General features: G+C 36.8%; 1 protein-coding gene across 2 annotated transcripts in view; it reads right to left on the bottom strand.

Annotated features, from left to right (window-relative positions):
• LOC135137074 (neuroligin-4, Y-linked-like) overlaps positions 1 to 18,227 on the bottom strand; it is a 169,030-nt gene that overhangs the window by 122,768 nt on the left and 28,035 nt on the right. Inside the window, exon 2 of one of the 2 annotated variants that reach the window (XM_064066613.1) lies at positions 3,733 to 3,768. The exons of the other annotated variant lie outside the window; for it this stretch is intronic. The gene's annotated coding sequence lies outside the window, so the exon portion shown is untranslated. The remainder of the gene's footprint in view (positions 1 to 3,732; positions 3,769 to 18,227) is intronic. 2 annotated transcript variants of the gene reach the window in all.

Genomic DNA, 18,227 nt, shown 5'->3' with positions numbered 1-18,227 from the left:
AGGATGTCCCACCACGTAACCTTAATTTTTTTAATATACAATTTTTCCAAATTTTTAAGCAGATGTAAATTTAAATTTTGGCTACGGTGGTCGTAACACAAACAGTAGAAATATTCCTAGTAATGAAAAATCACAGAAAAAGTTCGCACTCATATTGCGAACAAAAAACTATTTACTGGGAACAAACAGACCGCTGGAACACATGTTATTTGTCAGTTAATATCTGAAAAAGTGGGAGCCCCGATATAGCGAAAAAACATATTCTTTTCAATATGTATCCACTAACCAAACTTATCACCTCACAAAATGACCGGCTTCGAATAACTTTCCCTCCGTTTTTTGTTTTCCCTTTCTGTGGTCAATTATGTCGAGCCAGATGGCGAACACTGTCATTATCGATTTTAATGTCGAATTTATTATCTGACCGCCAGATGTTCGTTTTTCTGAAATCTATACTTTGCTTTGGTTTGGTTTTAGGCTTTGTGTGCAATCGACGGACTTAGCTTGGAGAAACCAATGTAAATAAACATCTTTCGAGTTGTGTCTCTTTCCCAACGATATACAAAGAAGAGACAAACATAGTTTGATCGTGACTCTTGTAATTAATACACTTTTAGTGCTAAATTGGTCGTTCTAAAAGTAAAAACTTCTGTCAATTCTTAATCCATATTTCTCATTTACACGTGTCATTTCTGTGACAAATAAAACACGCCACAAGTTAACATCCAACACGATTTTCCACTTTTCGGAATCGCAGCATAATGTGGGAAATTTATCCGCAGCAAATAACGCATCAACAGTATCTAAATCACCATTAATTTCCGTAATGGCATAACTTTTCTCGACGCTTAAACTTTAACTAATTTATTGCCACGAAGTACCACTGAAATTTTTAAAGTCATTGTTATTAGATATAAAGCCACCATCTTGCCTTTTGTTGTGAACTAATAAATCCGCTTACACGTTAGCCTACTAATATTAGAGTTGAAGCTTCTATTATTTTGAGTCTGAGCTGTATTCGCATTGTTCCGTTCCAAGTTTGAACCAATTTCCTGCTGTGTTATTGTTCAAAACAAAATGGTTTCATCGCAGGTGTAGGTTACCTCATATCTAATCATTTTGTAAATAGGAGTGTAGTGCGAAAACGCGAATTAAAGGCCGTGAACTTTGTAATATACGTGTATTAGGCGTTTACTAGGGTTTCGAGAAAATTGAAGGTAAATAGTATTAAGTTTTCGCTAAACGTCTTACTTGTAACGGAACTAGCATAATACACAATAACTTCACGTATCTCAAGCAATTTTAAACTCTGGTGTGGATCGACTGCTTATGTTCAGATCGATGAAATATGTCGTCAGCAGCACAATGCACAAACACTCCACACTGAACATATGTCATTATTTAACTTTTTATACAGGGTTTCTATAAATGATTATAGAGTCGCAGTAGGTCATGTAAACGTGCCGCCTCTCAGATTTAACTGTACGGAGATCTGTACCAAGTGCCCAAGGACGCATGACAAAAACCACACGCATCTGTACATCTAGTTGCCTAAACTCTTCATATCTGTTAGAAACATAAAACTGATTCATTACAATAAAAAGAAACAAATTTATTCAGGTTAAATATCACCGTAAATGTTGAAAATGTTCATCATTTTGTTGAAGGCACTTGTTCACACTCTTTTTAATTTCAAAAATGTTCTGTAACATCCTTTCATCGATACTTTGGACCCGTTGTCCAATTCTGCTCAAGTCGTCTCAAATCACCAACAACTTTCTCAGATACTGAAGTCTTCCACGAGATTTCTCTTTGTTGACACTGCCAGTTCGAACAAATCTGTTGATTACATCTCTAGTGTGAACCTTTAACGATGTTTTTTAAATTATTAAATCACGGTATTTGGCCATCTTGCTTAGAAGAGGTTATAGAATACACCCACTCTTCTATAAGAACGATGAAAGTGTCTTCTTCAACAGAATAAACCATAAATATTATACATGGTGACGTAAGCATTATGTGTAACTAGAGCAGAATCTTTAATCCTGCGAGAAAAAAATTACGTGAGAAAATTATGAGATAATAAAAAAGCTCCCCATTTATAAAAATTGCATCGTTTAGTTTGAATAAATAAAATTTGTTTCTAGTTTAACGCCCCTTTGTTGAAACAAAACCTCCAAACTTTTTATAAAGAAGTGTTTGTTGTAATTTGAATATTCTCTCAAGGGTAGTTAAAACTCCACCGGTTTTTGTCGTTTTATTTTATCACGTTTGTTGTTCTTAGCCTCAGACGGCGTTCCCCCAAATCATTTTTACTCATATTAAAACTGCCCGCACTCCCCCACAAGCGTTCCAATGGCGCTCGACTTGAGGCCCCGAAACGACCCAAGTCAGGTTTACAAGCGTTAATTTAGCCACTAATTGCACTTGCCTGTGACGGCTTAACTGTTTCAATTATCTAAGTTTAGTGAATTATGCGAAAAACTTTGATACTACACCGCACAAGTCCACTTTTTATGATTACTTCCGAGCTTTGTGCATTACGCCTCTGAACGCTGAAAATGTGCAATTAAGGCGAATTTCCGATGGGGGGTGCATATCCATTTTGAATAATTTCATTACGTGTCTGCCCTGCGAGGCCACGACGTCGACGTCTCGTTAAGGGGAACTGCCGTCTCACATATGCTAAATCGTGTATACGCACGGGTCTGAGCCGGCGATTTGTATGAAAATTTTCGGGGTTTTGAGTTAGTCGACGGAGTTTAGGGAAATTACGAAAGTTTTTAAATGTGACAGGTCTGGTGGAGACTTGGCTGGGGAATTTACGGCGCGGATAAATGTAGTTTGGGGACGGGTTGAAGAATTCGGAAGGTGAAGGTTGCCGGAGAAATTCGGACCAGAACGTTTTCGAGTTCGTTTTACTCGAAAAAGCGTGAAGTGCATTTCTTTCAACGCCACAACTGCATTGTGCTCGTAAGTCGGACTTTATTAAAGTAAAGAAAAGATAAAATTCCGGCATAGGAAAGTGACAAAGTTGTTGAACACAACTCGAAAAAAGTTTTACAGAGACAGCTATTACTAGTCGCTGTGGAATAAAATGCATAAACCGGTTCTAATTAAAACAGCGAGTACATTTTTGCACTGTAATTACGGTTCTATTTAGAACCTGTGTTGGACACTTGGTTATTTACATAAAACTATGGTTAGATTTTAATAAAACTCTTTTAATGGCATGCGTTTATTTATATTGTATCGCGTAATTGATTTTTCACGATTTTATGTTTTATTCAGCCGTTTTAATTGTTTCATGAAAAATTGACAAACAGCTTCCTGTTTAAAAATATAACAAATATGAAAATCGCTATATCCGTTCCAACAAATTGCGACCCAAAAAGATAAAATTTCCCCAAGAAAATATAGTTTTCTCCGAAAGATCTTCCCTTAAGCGCGCTTTCCACATTTGTTCATCTCGCGTAATTAGGCCGCTGGGTCGAAAGTCAATTATCTTAATTGAAAATTCGGCTAAAAGCGCGTTTTTGCCCATTTGCGAATCGACTTTGCCCCGTTGCTCCTCGTTTATCTCCCTCCAATATCCCCCGTCAATTCCCTCTCAAAAAATACTCCACGTTTGATTAAATTAAAACAATGATCTTAACTCGCGAGCATGAGTTTCCTCAAAGCGTTTCTCCCCGTCTAAGAAACATTTACATTTCAAATTAATCCTTTACTCACCGCAAGGCTTCATGGTGGCGCCCCCTTCTCGAACGCCTGCAACAAGAAAAATCCAATATATGCTTTCAACGGAACGAAATTAAAACGTCGCTAACTTTTATAAAGAAAATAATTACGTCGAAGTCGTTTATTTGATTTTTAGTTGTACGAATTCAATTCCCAACTTTGAGAACAGAAGAGGAAATGTACCGGAAGTGGGAAAAGTTGACGCACGTGCACTTTCCTTTGACATATTGATAAGTTTCACACGTCTAAGTCGTGCCTCTGATGAAGAGTTCAAAGTGCGGCTCCAGATGCTTTGTTCAAAGCGAGCGGGAGTTTTAACTAGGTGGATGGAATGACCGGCCTCAAAGTGATAAGGGTGAAGGCATATCAGAAGCTGGTGCTTTGTGGGGTTAAACTATCGCTCCAAACGGTAAAATTGTGGTCAAGAATCAAACTAGTTTCAGCGCTAGCACATGTTAAAATCGCCAGACGCATCCACGACGCGAAGAACAAACGAGTTTAAAGTTCATATGCAAATATACCGAAGTCGACGCGACGACAATGGAATTTAGCCAAACGTCTCTTCAAAAACAATTTACAAGTAGTTTATAGTGAAGCGAGACCGTCTATCATCGTAGTCCGAGTAACATCATCAAGTAGACCGCAGCCGGTGGGTTTTATTAAGGTTTTATCGTGGTTTTGACTGATAAACACAGTGAAGGAATTAACCCAAACGCAGAGCTGTTAATGCCCTAGTGATATAATCATACAAACAACCTCCCCCTCCTCGAATCAATACGTCCCACTTGTCCTCGTTCAATTTAAAACCTTGTATTTTACGCGTACGTCACGGCAATAACTCCGACGAGGTCATTAGATATAACGGTCTCGAAATCGAATCGCAAGCGGGTAGGTGATTATCGGCCTGTTTTTGCCATCAGCCCCAAACCCAAGAGACCTTCATGGCGTCGATCATATCAACGGGATTCGTTGAAAATGTAAATCATAGGGATGGAAATTGCACTCCTCAGAGTCGTGATGTTCCCTCTGATGCTCTCGTTCGATGTGTACATCGTGCGTTTTTTCCGGTGGAGTCTCGATAAAACTCCGCGAAGGTCAAACGAGAGCACAGCAGAAAATGCTACTACATTAAATTTGAAAATGTCGCCGAGATATTCTCGGCTTATTTTAAAGGCAAATGTCGATCTTAAGTCGGCGTGGCTTGTTTGCTGATATTTTTAAAAGCAGATGGAAATCTCGAATGGCTGTGGGTGTCATCGCTACAGTGGTGATTTTTTATTTTTGTTTTGGCGACATATCGCTGCGATTTCGTGTGGGATTCTCACTTCTTTGTAATCTTATTTTATCGGGTTTTATTATGCGGATGCTCTCGAAGGGTGGGATGCGAGATATAGCACGTAATTCGCATATGTTGAGATTTCTCTTTTCTTTTGTTCGGGCGATTTTGCATTATTGCGGCCGCCGACACGCAATCGTAATTATTTTACGAAGCTGAGAGAAGAAAAAGAAACGCGGAGATGCAAATTCGGCGGAGATTAATTCCGCAGCGCTAAAGGAGAACACAATTGCAGTATAATACTTCCCGAACAACAATTTAAGCTTTTTCCTCGCAAAGGATAACTGCAAAATCATTCCGAAAAATGTGTTTTAAATTAACATTCGCAACAAAAATCTAAATGTCTCAAGGCGGATTCATGAACCACAAGTATAGAAGAAATGAACGCTCGATGAGTGTCCTGCGAGAAGCGCCTCGCAATAATTTGCCTAACGGAATGGTTTGCGGCCGATTATTTGCAGGAGCGTCCCGGACCCAATACGCAAAAACTATTACTCACCCAATTAAGTCGCTGACAGTGCACGCGTCCCAAATTAATAACACAATTAATACTAAATTATTTCGCCGCCAAAGCGGCCCTCGCAACTCCCGGTAACTCCCAACAATACTAATTAAATTTAAATGCGTAGGTGAAATAAGGTTAATTAGCCCGACAGACGTAAGAAACGGCGAAGGGGAGAACTTGTCTCTTATAATTTACATTTAATGACCCTTATTTACAACCCTTCCCTTTTTTGCCACTTTTATGACGGCTCTATCGCGGCTGATGCGTCCAAATGGAATTTTTCGGCGATTTCTGAAAGTCAAACATCGCCTGAATATAAACCAGGCTTCCTTGTGCGAACTTTTTCCCGAGGAAATCAAAAACAAACACGTCCAATCAAGGATTTACGAGGTTGTATAAACGCCGGGCGGCCGTTATAAATGATTTTATTAAAATTTAATTGGCGGCAATAAAAAGGGTTTAAATTTGCACCGGCTGAGCTTATGGTTGTGTGTCTGGCGAAAATAAATAACTTTCGGGTAAATTTGTTTAAGGAGAATTTAGAGTTACATTGTGTGGTTTGCGTTTTTAATAATTGGGTCTGGTGTCTGATGTCGGAGTTATTTTTGTGAAGCGCGATTCGCGCGTTTTACTAATCCAATATTTACGTTGGGCTCAGCGGAAGATGGAAAAGTGGTTGCGTGGTAATTTTTTTTTAGTTGCCGAATGACACGGACAAAAAGCGGAACGTTTGCACAAGTTTTTAGTTGTGGGGGCGAGTAACCGAACTAACAAGCAGATAATCGGCTCGTTAAATATTGGTTTAATTAGTGGAGTGGATGCGAAGGGCTCGACATGCAAACTCGATGCATTAACTTTATGTTCACATAACGCACCGGGGTAAAATTAAATCAACGCATCACGCAACGACGACAGGTCACAAAAACGCATACCAAAGCTCATTTGAATTAAATTTTTTTAAAAATCTTATCTATAGCGAACACAGTAGGTAATGACCATCCAGTTACAGAAGTAGATACAAAGTTCACCTGATGCAGTTATACGAGTCAAAAGATGCAGAGAATGCTGTAATTGCCGGTTTTAGAGACCGCTTGAAGCGCGTCATTCATGAGTTTGTATTTTTAGTTTGACGATATAACAAAATTACTTCACCCATCCATGAAACATCCGGTAAATTAAACTGACCGTTTTTCACAATTATGAGCTTCAAATGTAAAATAGTTGATAACTAAAGTAAAATAAACTCAACATGTTTTGCAAACATGTGACGCATATATTTTAATGAAAACCTACACGTTTGAATAGGATGCTTTTTTGTTTTATTATACTGTCAAGTAGAAACGCGTACAGTTCAATGGATATTATTCAGCCGACGTAGTTCTGTTTTATTTAATTAATAAAATGCTTTCACATCATGTAATTATTTTATTTTAATAACAGTGGCAGCTTGGGAATATTTTTGCAGTAAAATGTCGGTGTTCGCTTTGTGAATAATGGTGTGAATTTCGGGAATAATACATTAATTTCCAGCAATTTTCTTCAACGTCAAATTGTAGCCGTTACAAATTTTAATCCGTTTTATAACATTGCTAGGATATTAAATCATAATGAGATATTCTCGGTATTAATATTTAAGATTCTCGCTAGACGACTTGGTGACAAAATTTGTTCAATTAATTACACTGAATAATTTATCCTATATTGTCTTTTGAGCTTAGTATTCGCCCAACACTGATTTAAAATAAATCCAGAGAATTTGTTTAATAATTCCAAGATGTTTTTCGTCTGGAATTCTCTTTACGGAATCTCTTTAAATTAGCTTTGAAGAATTTAATTTCGCTTGAATACCTGAAAGATTTGAAAGCTTATAATCTAATCTCTCTATTGAAATAAATCAAAGGTCGTCGTAAAAATACACACACTGAATTGAATTTTGATATCCGGAGCAACAGAACGAAAAAAATACGCTAATTTTAGTCTACAATATTTTAATTTGCTGATGAAAATTAACAATTTAGCCAACAACTAAAAATACTTGTTTTAAGATTTTTGCCAGTATTAGTTTTTTCCGCAGTGGCAAGGCATCTGAACGGTGTCGGAAAGAACCTGCAAGTATTCGTTATTACTTAATACGCTTATTTTCAAAAAATTACTTTACCGAATTTGAGGACCCATCTTAAAGCGCAGAAAAAATAAATTCCTATCACGATTTACACAAGAAAAACAACACCATGACTCACAAAAGTCAAGCTCGTAATTTTTCGCGCGATACAAAAATTCACCGTAATAGTAAATTAAAATAAACATTTATTCAACCGAAGAGTGTTTGGGATCTTTTCGGCTTCTCGTTCTTTCTTCCTCATCCTGCGCCCACACCCGCCCTCATTAATATCCCCCCCATCTCGCGTTCCACCTGCTCTCATACGCAACTTTTCTCCGCCGGCGAAATTAAAAGATTTTTTCGAGGCGTCTCAAATTAATATCATACCTGTTTACCCTCCCGGAAACGCCCCCGTATTTACCGGCAATATTGCGTGAATACTTGAGCTCATCAGGGAGCAATTGTTGTTAAATTTACGCGAAAATCTCGCTTTAATCTTTTCAAACACCTCCGACACTAGCCGGAATTGAATTAGCGTTGCTTTCTTCGGCCGTCGGGGCGGTTAAACATGAAAAATAAATTATCACGGCGGCGTTTGCGCTAATTCCGAAGTGGATAGCGCACACACGTCGGACCTAAGTAAAAAGCTGAATTGCAACCGGAATAATAATGGGCTTACGCGGAAGCGTCCTGATATTACTAAATAGTTTTGAGGAGAGTTGTTCTGCGGCGGCTGTGCATTTCCATAAAATTGTAATAATTGTAGCCGAGTTGCGACGATCCGGGATGATTTATGGGGCGGCGGGCGGCCAGAGCAAAAAGAACAGTCGGACGGTATGCAACTGCAAGTCTTATTTTGTGTGGGGATATGCAGATGTACGGAACTCCGGGGTTTGTTTTTGTTTCAAGGTTGTTCCGGAGCTGTAGCTATATTCACCCTTTGGGATTAGCAGATCTTCATAGATATGTACGAAGTTGGGCTAGCTCAAATGTACCGAGAAAGAGTCGGAATATTGAGCAGACTCGACCAAACTACTTCTCCTCCACTACACTATTTTGAATTACTGATTCTGTATGTGACTGCACTCTATATACTACCACTAATATGATTCAGACGAGGGATTAAGGCACTCCAGGTACACGCACGCAAATGTTTTGAGCCTATGGGCGGATCATTTTTGCCGGTCGTCACCGAAGGAGGCGGTCCAAATCGTCCAAGGGCAGAATTTGTAGGTAGGCTCAAACTACAACGAAATTTACGTGTTGACCAAATTCTTACCCTGAATTAGTTTTAATTTTATAAATACTTACTCTGAATTAGTTTTAATTTTATAAATACCCTATCTAAAATGTTCAGAATATGATGAGTCTATACTTTTGATTTACCATTCCATTAAGATTTTTTGGATTTGTTTATACATACAGGGTGACTCAAAAAAAAAATAATGAGTGAGTCAATTTATTTTATTGAAGAAATCAAGAATTGCAAAACTGAATACTTTGAAATCTTGTCAATTAGTTAGAAAAAAAAAACCTGCCTGCTCTAATAACATCCAGAATATGCTCAAAATCGCACTAATATTAGGTCTAATTGTGTCGACCATAGTTATAAAATTCACATTAAAATAAGTCACGAATATTTTTTGAAGTGTACTACATTTCAAAAAGCAAAAAAAATGTTCAGTTTATAAACTTCTTAATTTTGGTTTAAAGTTTATCAATCATATTTGACGCTTTATTTTATCCGTTCCATTTGTTATCCTTTACTACGGTCTCTCTTGGGTCGAGGTGTAACACCGGACCGAACGTTCTTCGACCGATAGGATAATTTATTACTTCCGACATCTTTTCGGTGACAAATTTAATCTTTGCGTACTTCAGCATAGTTAGTGAACTCGTTGTGACCACTGAAATATACAAAGAGTAAATTTTGAAATGGAACGAAAGTCGAAGAATACTTTCAAAGCCACGATCAAAATGTATTTGCTTATCTTCGCCAAAAAATGCATGACGTCATCGTAAAATTTGATATGATGAGTCCATACCTGTGATTTATCATTGCAGTAATATTTTTTAGATTTACTTATACACCCTGTCTCAAAAAAAGGTCACTTCGATTTTCGATTTTTCGTTTTTTCGACCAACAGTTTCATCGAAATAGATTTTTCAGTTTCCATTTTTCTATCAACTTTTCGATTTTATTACTTTCTAATTTTCTGATTTTTCAAATTTGCGGTATTTTGATTTTTCAGTTTTTTCGTTTTTCGATTTTTTAATTTTTCGTTTTTTTGTTTTTCGATGTTTCGATTTTTTAATTTGCAATTCTTTCAATGTTCGATTTTTCGTCTTTCCACTTTTAGATTTTTTGATTTTTCTGTTCGTCAGTTTTTAGACTTTGCAATTTTTTTGCATTTTTCGATTATATTTTACTATCCGATTTTTTTGATTTTTGAATTCTAGATTTTACGTTTTTAATTCTTCGATTTCCGATTTTTCAATTTTCTGTTTTTTTAATTATTCTATTCTCGATTTTTCGACCTTCGATTTTTCAACTTTCGATTATTCGATTTTCCATTTTCTGATTTTACGATTTTTCGATTTTCGTTTTTCCGCTTTTGTGGTTTTTCAATTTTTCTGTTTGTTTCAGTTTTTATGGTTCTGCAATTTGCAGCTTTTAGATTTCAATTTTGTTACTTTCCGATTTTCCACTTTTAGATTTTTTGATTTTTCAATTTTTAGGCCTTGCAATTTTTTTACTTTTCGCTTTTTCGAGTATTTGTTTCATCGAATTTTCGAGTTTTCGATTTTCGATTTTTCGGTTTTTCCATTTTCCGATTTTCGATTTTTCGATTTTCCATGTTTAGATATTTTTCGATTTTTTTTTATTTTTCGATTGTTCTGTTCGTCAGTTCTGAGACTTTGCAATTTTTACTTTTCCACTTTTCTATTATTTTAGTTTCGGATTATTCGATTTTTGAATTTTCGTTTTTTCTTCATTTTTCGATTTCCGATTTTTTAATTTTTCGATTTTTCGGTTTTTTAATTTGTCGAGGCTCGATATTCCGATTTTCGATTTTTCGATTTTCCAATCTTCGATTTTTCAATTTCCAGTTTTCGATTTTCCACTTTTTGATTTTACGATTTTTCGATTTTTCTGTTCGTCAGTTTTTAGGCTTTGGAATTTGTTTACTTTTCGATTTTTCGATTATTTTTTTCCAGTTTTTTGATTCTTGAATTGTCGACTTTTAGAGTTTTCAATGTTATGAATTTTCGAATTTTCGGTTTTCCTATTTTTCGATTTTTGATTTTTCCATTTTTCGGTTTTTTGATTTTTCAATTCTCGGTTTTTCAATCTTGCAAATTTTCGATTTTTCAGATTTGTGAATTTCCGGTTTTTCGATCGACCTACGTATTAGATTCACTGAATTTTCGATTTTCGGTTTTTCCATTTTTAGATTTTTGATTTCCCAGTTTTGTATTTTCAGATTTTCTGTTTTTCACATATCTGATTTATCAAATTTTCGATTTTTGAGCTTTTCGATTTTTCGATATTTGATTTTCGAATTTTCGATTGTTCAGTTTTCCATTTTTCAGCTTTTAGACTTCAATTTTTTTACTTTTCGATTTTCCAAATTTTCGAGTTTCAATTTTCAAATTTTTGATTTTTCGATTTTCTTTTTAAATCTTTGAATTTTTCGGTTTTGATTTTTCGAATTTTTGATTATAATTTTTCCATTCTTCGGTTTTTAGACTTCGATTTTCTTTCTTTTAAATTTTTCGATATTCTATTTTCCGCTTTTCAGAATTTTCGATTTTCAGTTTTCAGACTTTCGATGATTAGAATTTTGGATTTTTCAGTTTTATGATTTTTCGATTTTTAGAAAATTTGAGTAGTCGAATTTTAGATTTTTCAATTCATCGATTTTTCCATGTTCAATTTTTCAAATAAATTTTGCGATTTTCGATTTTTCAATTCATCGATTTTTCTATGTTCAATTTTTCAGTTTAAATTTTGCGATTTTGAATTTGTCCATTGTCGATTTTTAGAATTTTCGGTTTTTCAATTTTTCCATTCTCAACTGTTGGACTTCAATTTCGTTACTTTCCGATTTTTTGGTTTTCGATTTTCCAATTTTCAGAATTTCCAAGTTTCTTTATTCAGATTTTCGATTTTCCACTTTTTCGATTTTAGATTTTTCGAATTTTTGTTTTTCCAATTTTTTGCTTTTTCGATTTTTCTGTGCGTTTCAGTTTTTACGCTTTGCAATTTTTTTTACTTTATATATTTTGTTTATTTTAATTTCCGATTTTTTTAATTTTTGTTTTTGATTTTTTTAATTTTCAATATTACAAATTTTTGACTTTTCGATTTTTTGGTTTTCCCGTTTTTCAATTTTCGATTTTTGAGGTTTGTGAATTTCCACTTTTCGATCGACCTAGGTATTTGATTCATTGAATTTTCGATTATTTGATTAGCCATTTTTAGATTTTCGATTTTTACGATTTGTATTCTTCGATTTTCTGTTTTTTGCATTAGTCAATTTCAATTTTTCCGATTTTTGACTTTGCGCATACTTGATTAATCAAATTTTCGAAAAAGTTACCATGCTTACAAAAACTTCAAAACATCTACAATATTTCAAAGTATTCAGTTTTGCTATTCTTGATTTCTTCAATAAAATAAATGAATCAGTCATTAACTTTTTTGAGACACCCTGTATAACCAAATCTAAAAAATATTAATGCAGTGATAAATCACAAGTATAAAACTCATCATATTTTATACATTTAAGATAGGATTTATTCTGCAAAATTTTGAGGTGACGTCATAAATTTTTTAGAGGGGATAAGCAAATATATTTTAATTACAAATGTATCATGTTTATCATGATTTTAAAACATCTGCAAGATTTCAAAGTATTCGATTTTGCAAATTCAAAATTAAATTGCAAAATAATGTTTTATAATTTTGATTTTTTTTCCAAAAATCTGGACGTTTCGGATAAAAACTCAACACGGAGTCATAAACTACATGTGTAGGACTATGTTACTGTATACAATTTAAAACCCATTTACTATGCATAAATTTGAAGTGACGTCATCACATTATTGGTGGGAATGATTAGACAAATTTAATAATTTTGCGACATTTATGAAAAAAATATCAGTTAACAAAAATGGCACATTTTTATTATTTTGCCAGTTACATGTCACTCAACGACAATATCGTTTTTTTTTAAGAGTATTTTATTTGAAAAAGTGATGAAATTTTTTATACGGAACAATTGGTCGAAAAATGTTAGAAAGCAAAATAATTCATGTCCGGACCATCGTTACTCACGAACGAAAGTGACCATTATTTTATGGGAACAACTACCTGCAAAATCTTCTCCGACAAATTCGAGAGAACTGGTGTGAGCCATAAATATTTCTTACCAAATGTATATATAACTACTGTCCGTTCCGTTATTGTCAATAAAATTTTATAGGGTAAAATGTGAATTTCGTTGTAGTTTGAGCCTACCTACAAATTCTGCCCTTGAAGGATTTGGACCGCCTTCTTCGGTGAGGGCAGGCAAAAACGATCCGCCCATAGGCTCAAAACATTTGCGTGCGATTGTACCAGTGTAACGAGATATGAGCTTGGACCGGAGTTTAAAATAAGCGCTAGCTGTTCTTGCTCGCCTGCACTGAAAGTCGCATTTCAAGTAGTCATCAATTGACTTTAACAAGTACGAAAGCAACTCGGCCAAAAAGAAATAATATCGCTGAATCTAGCGCAAGCTTGATGGCAAAATTCTAATATCAACGGTCATTCTCTTACTTCAAGTTTTCAGAATATAGATTCAAGAGTCTCGAAAAACGTTTTGCCAAACTAATAATTGCAAGAAATAACTGAGCTCGGAAAATCATCTCACAACGATAGAAAAACTTCGTACATAATGGGTCTCGATGGATCCGCACGCCCACAATTCCGAGGTAACGACATGATGCATCGCCTCATTATTTCGCCAACAAAACCACACTCCTCAAAGTTGCAATATCGATCATCAAACTCGTCCTCTTCAAGACAAAGATATTAAATTCTGAAGAGCTCTTTCCTTTTGTTTCCCCCATTCCCGGCGACCTTGAGGAGATTTCCTCGCTCCCGCGACCCTCGCCTCCCCCGCCCCTTACACACTCGCGATTTCCAGCTGACGTGCTAAAACCGAAATAAAATAATTTTTCGCGCTCTCCTCGTCCCGAACGCGACTTTGTGCGTCGTCTTCCTGGTTCGGCACCTTCGACCTGCGGGCAATCAATACGACAGATGGATATAAAAGGTTATTGATGAAGGCAGTCGTGCAGACATCGAGTTGGGAAATGTAGCAAAGAGAGGGAACGCACCGGGAATTTGGAAAATATTGTTTTACTTTGCGTCATAATCCTGTGGGTTGAGGTTTTTATATGTTTTCGTTATGTGAGCGAATCCTCTCGGTCCGCAAACGAGAATTTATTTCCTTTGATGGCCGGAGAACGGCGGATCTCGGATTAACCGCTATGGCCGTCGTTGATCTGCAACACCTTGTTAAAAGAAAGGTCGCAAGGCCTAACGGGACTAAGAGCCCGGCCTTTATTCCGCGCGACTGAGCTTCGCTCGGGACGACGCCATTGTCGGGACGACCGAATGCCGAATTATGGCGCGGGATTTGTCGATTTAATTAAGGGATAATTGCCAAACATGCTTGATTAATGCGACAAAAAAGTCACACTTAATTGTGGCGGAGGCGGCGGCGGAGCGACGACCTCGCTGGAGGCGGCCGCGGGTTATGGGTTCGAATGAATGGTGTTCGGCGGTTATTACTCCATTTTCCGTAAGGGGAACAAGACGTACGTGCACACTGTAGTGACTCCACGACCGCATGAAATAAACATGGAGCACAATAACGGAATATAACAACGAAAACATAACGAAATAACCTCTACTTTTGAAAAATCACTCTAACGCTGTCACAGGAGATCACCAATTTGGCTAACGCGGAGTACTGCCGAGAGCGTTGTGGGATAGGAACCCTGGAGCAAAAGAAGGGGGCTGCGAACTTAATAAGGAGACACAGCACTTGACAACTTACTACGGTTTTGCATCACATCATAATTTAAGCCATTTTGGGTCCACGACTTCTAATTAAACTGAATTTTGAATAGCAAAACTACAACATTATAAACTGCAGAATGTCAAACTTTCGGACTATAATTATTCGTGTCGTTCCTTTGTTCGTGGTTTTGATAAAACCATGTTTCTTCCAACAGCTCGTCGGGTTCGTCCAATCATTCCGCCATGTTGCAATTACGCAACTTTAACTAGTCGAAGCGAGTCCTTTGAAATCCTCTGTCACGTCCTGCCACCAACTATTGCAATGGAGTCTTCTGGGAGGCAATTCAAGTAATCTGATTTATTCGCGAATCGGACAGACCAATATAACTGTCATTCCGAGTGCATTGTGTGAATTATAATTACTTCACAGACTTTGCTATTATATTCTGGTTATTGCGTAGATAACGCCCTCTAACGCTAAACAGACATGTCGAGTTAATTAAATCGAGTATACCTAATTTAGACTGAATCATTGTCTGTCACACAAACGATAACGGACAAATGGCGACCCTCGGCCCGACGTGCCACATTAATGTTGTCGAATTACGTATTACTTTATTTAACCTGACGTCACTCATTTTTCGAACTGGACGAACAGACGGATTCGCCAAGAAAACAAATTAAACGTAAAATCACAAATTGACAACACGGATTACGTGTCGTCATTTTTGGTAACCCACGCCGTATCCTTCGACGCCTGCTAACGCATTCATAAGTCGACCCTAATTTTTTCCCTCATCTATCATATTCATATCGACACGCCCACTTCCGACTCGGAATTACCATCCGCATAGTTGGCCACTCTGAAAGAGCGGCAATGCGTTTTTCCGTTTTGAAATTACTCGAAAAAATTCCCTTTCCGAGAGTTGTTGCGGATTCAGGACACGAACTGTCATTTGTGACAGTAAATAACGACGCCATTAGTCAAATTACACCGCTCAAATTAAATATTACGGCCCTGTTGTGACACATGACGTTTTTTATGGGTGTAAATAATTAAAAAGATGCCATACTGATGAAATCTGCAGGAAGAAGACATGTCTTATTACAGTCAGAGGAATTAATTGGACGGGGCTTTTTGGGTCGGGCTTTTATTTTCGGTTCGGGTAGAAGATGGGACGAATAAATGCAATTAGAGATAAGACGAAGGGAGACTGAAGGTTTTATTAAAAAGTGGGCGGTTCGGATATTTTCGGTGAAAATTTTATTCCGCCAAAAACAATTTGTGTTTGGAGTTGTGGGCAGCGTTTATTCTCGTCGCCTTGTTCTCATTAGAACTCATCACAGTGGCTACTAAAGCTAATTTTTTCTTTAAAAAAATGGTCGACAGGACTTCCTTCGCTCATAAGTGCGCAAATGTGTAAAAGTTAAAACTTTTTTTAATGACACTATATTTTTTCAGTCTCTTGTTTTTTTGAATATATTACACTTGTATATTTGGTCTGGAGTGACTATGATAGGAAACTGATTAACAATTATCCAAAAATTAGAATTATGCCATTTGAAAATGTTTCGATCAACATTATTTCAGCAAGGACACGTCTGTCAATTCTCACACGTGCAATGTAATACTAATAATGTCGACGTGATCAGCCACAAAATAACTTTGCGGGAACTTCGCTTATGCTGGTATAAAAGGTTTTTGTACAATTTCGATTTTTTGGGGAAAATTTGCATGTTTCGGGGAAAATCTGAAGACCAATTGATAAACAACAAGTACAGAAGCTGTTATTTCGTAAAATTTAAATCCTACTTACTACGAAACATTTTGAGAAAATGTCCATATACATTAGTGGTAACGATGATTAGGCAAATTTTAGTTCTCGTTTTTCTATCTACATGATATTTCTAATATGTATTCACATATTTCGGAGATTATGTCTAATAAAAATCAACACAGACGGACAAACAGACAGACGGAAACAGGATGCCACTTTTTTCGTAATCTAAGGGTCATGAAACGTCGAGAAAACAGGAATCTGGCAAATCGCCCGATCAATATTAATTTTCAAATAAGATATTGTCACCACGCCCATAAACAGAACTTTTAAGTAGGGCGCCAGTTTTCTGCACTATAACAAGCACGCCAAAAATAAATCAATGATAAACACGTATTACTTGTGTTTTACGCCACGGAACTGTGCAGAATTTGCACCTATGCGGCCTCAGCCTTATTAATCAAAATAAAGCCGACACGCTTATCGCGCCCCTCCCCTTGACCTTGAGCCATTAATCACATTTTTATGACACTCGGCCCCCACAGCTTTTACCACGGCATCGTCGTTTAAATCTTTTAGCTATGACATTTCTGCAACACCTCTTAAGCTCAGACTTGATTGATGTTGCGACTAATATATTTTCATTTAGAGCACCGGTCGAATTTGCCACGGATCATCTTCGCGCGAGATAATAGCCGACCTTTCGGCTCGACCTCAGCAAAACGCGTTAAATTTTTTATACGGGCTTTTATCCGGTCCCGATGCGGACATGAAGCAAGTGCCTCATCGTCATAATTACAAGACGAGAAAAGTGAGGAGTTTCCTTCGTTAATTTTTTGTCCCCGACTCTCCCCCGAGAGTTTATAATTGCACCTTATTATACGCCAAACGGGAGTGCGCTGAATGCCGTTGCCAATTTCGCATTTTTAAACCAAACATTGAAGTTTTAATTAGTTGCAAAGCGCATTAATACCGTCAGTGTGAAAACGGTTTATACGCGATTATTAATCGTAAACAGCACGAAAGCTATTCCGGGCGGAAATGGCAAATTAGAGCCTCATAGTACGTTGGTTGTTTTGTTCAAAAGCATTAGTCGCTCAACACTGAACAGGAACGTACTACTTAACTTTTATCATATTGAATTTTTTACACCCTGAGCGCTGTCGAAGCAAGTAACGGTGTATTTTTTTGCCTATCGCTCTTGATCGGAATAACCTATCTCGAAAATCCCGAGTTGCGATGCTTTAAAAACATCACGATCCGTGTTGTCTATTCGAATAAAAATCCATCCGAACGTAAACCGCGTCGGATGAAAAAACGGCAGCTTTGAAAAACTAGAAAACAAGCAGACATAATTCCCCTGTTATCGTCCAGAAAATACAGGGCAGAATTACAATTAGGTCACTCCGGCCTTGCCCAGATTTGCATAAAAATGTTGGCAGCGCCTGGAAAAAACAATTGTTTTCAATTCGAGCTCTTTTTACATAACGCAACTGAAAAATGTGATTCGAAATCTGATTTGTCTCAACACTATGAATATTCATTCGCCTTCACGCACTTTTGACCGTAATACACGCTAATCGCACTTACGCTACAAAAACAGCGCGATTAAATCGTTCATGCACAATCCATGACTGGTCAATCGTAACTGATTAAAGCCAATATTAGAAAGGGCGGCATGGCCAATTAGCTAT

This window comes from Zophobas morio, unplaced genomic scaffold (assembly GCF_036711695.1).
Source record: "Zophobas morio isolate AGI-343-1 ecotype UQ-CSIRO unplaced genomic scaffold, CSIRO_AGI_Zmor_V1 ptg000028l, whole genome shotgun sequence".
Lineage (NCBI taxonomy): Eukaryota > Metazoa > Arthropoda > Insecta > Coleoptera > Tenebrionidae > Zophobas > Zophobas morio.
This window is presented reverse-complemented; position numbering and strand designations above follow the sequence as displayed.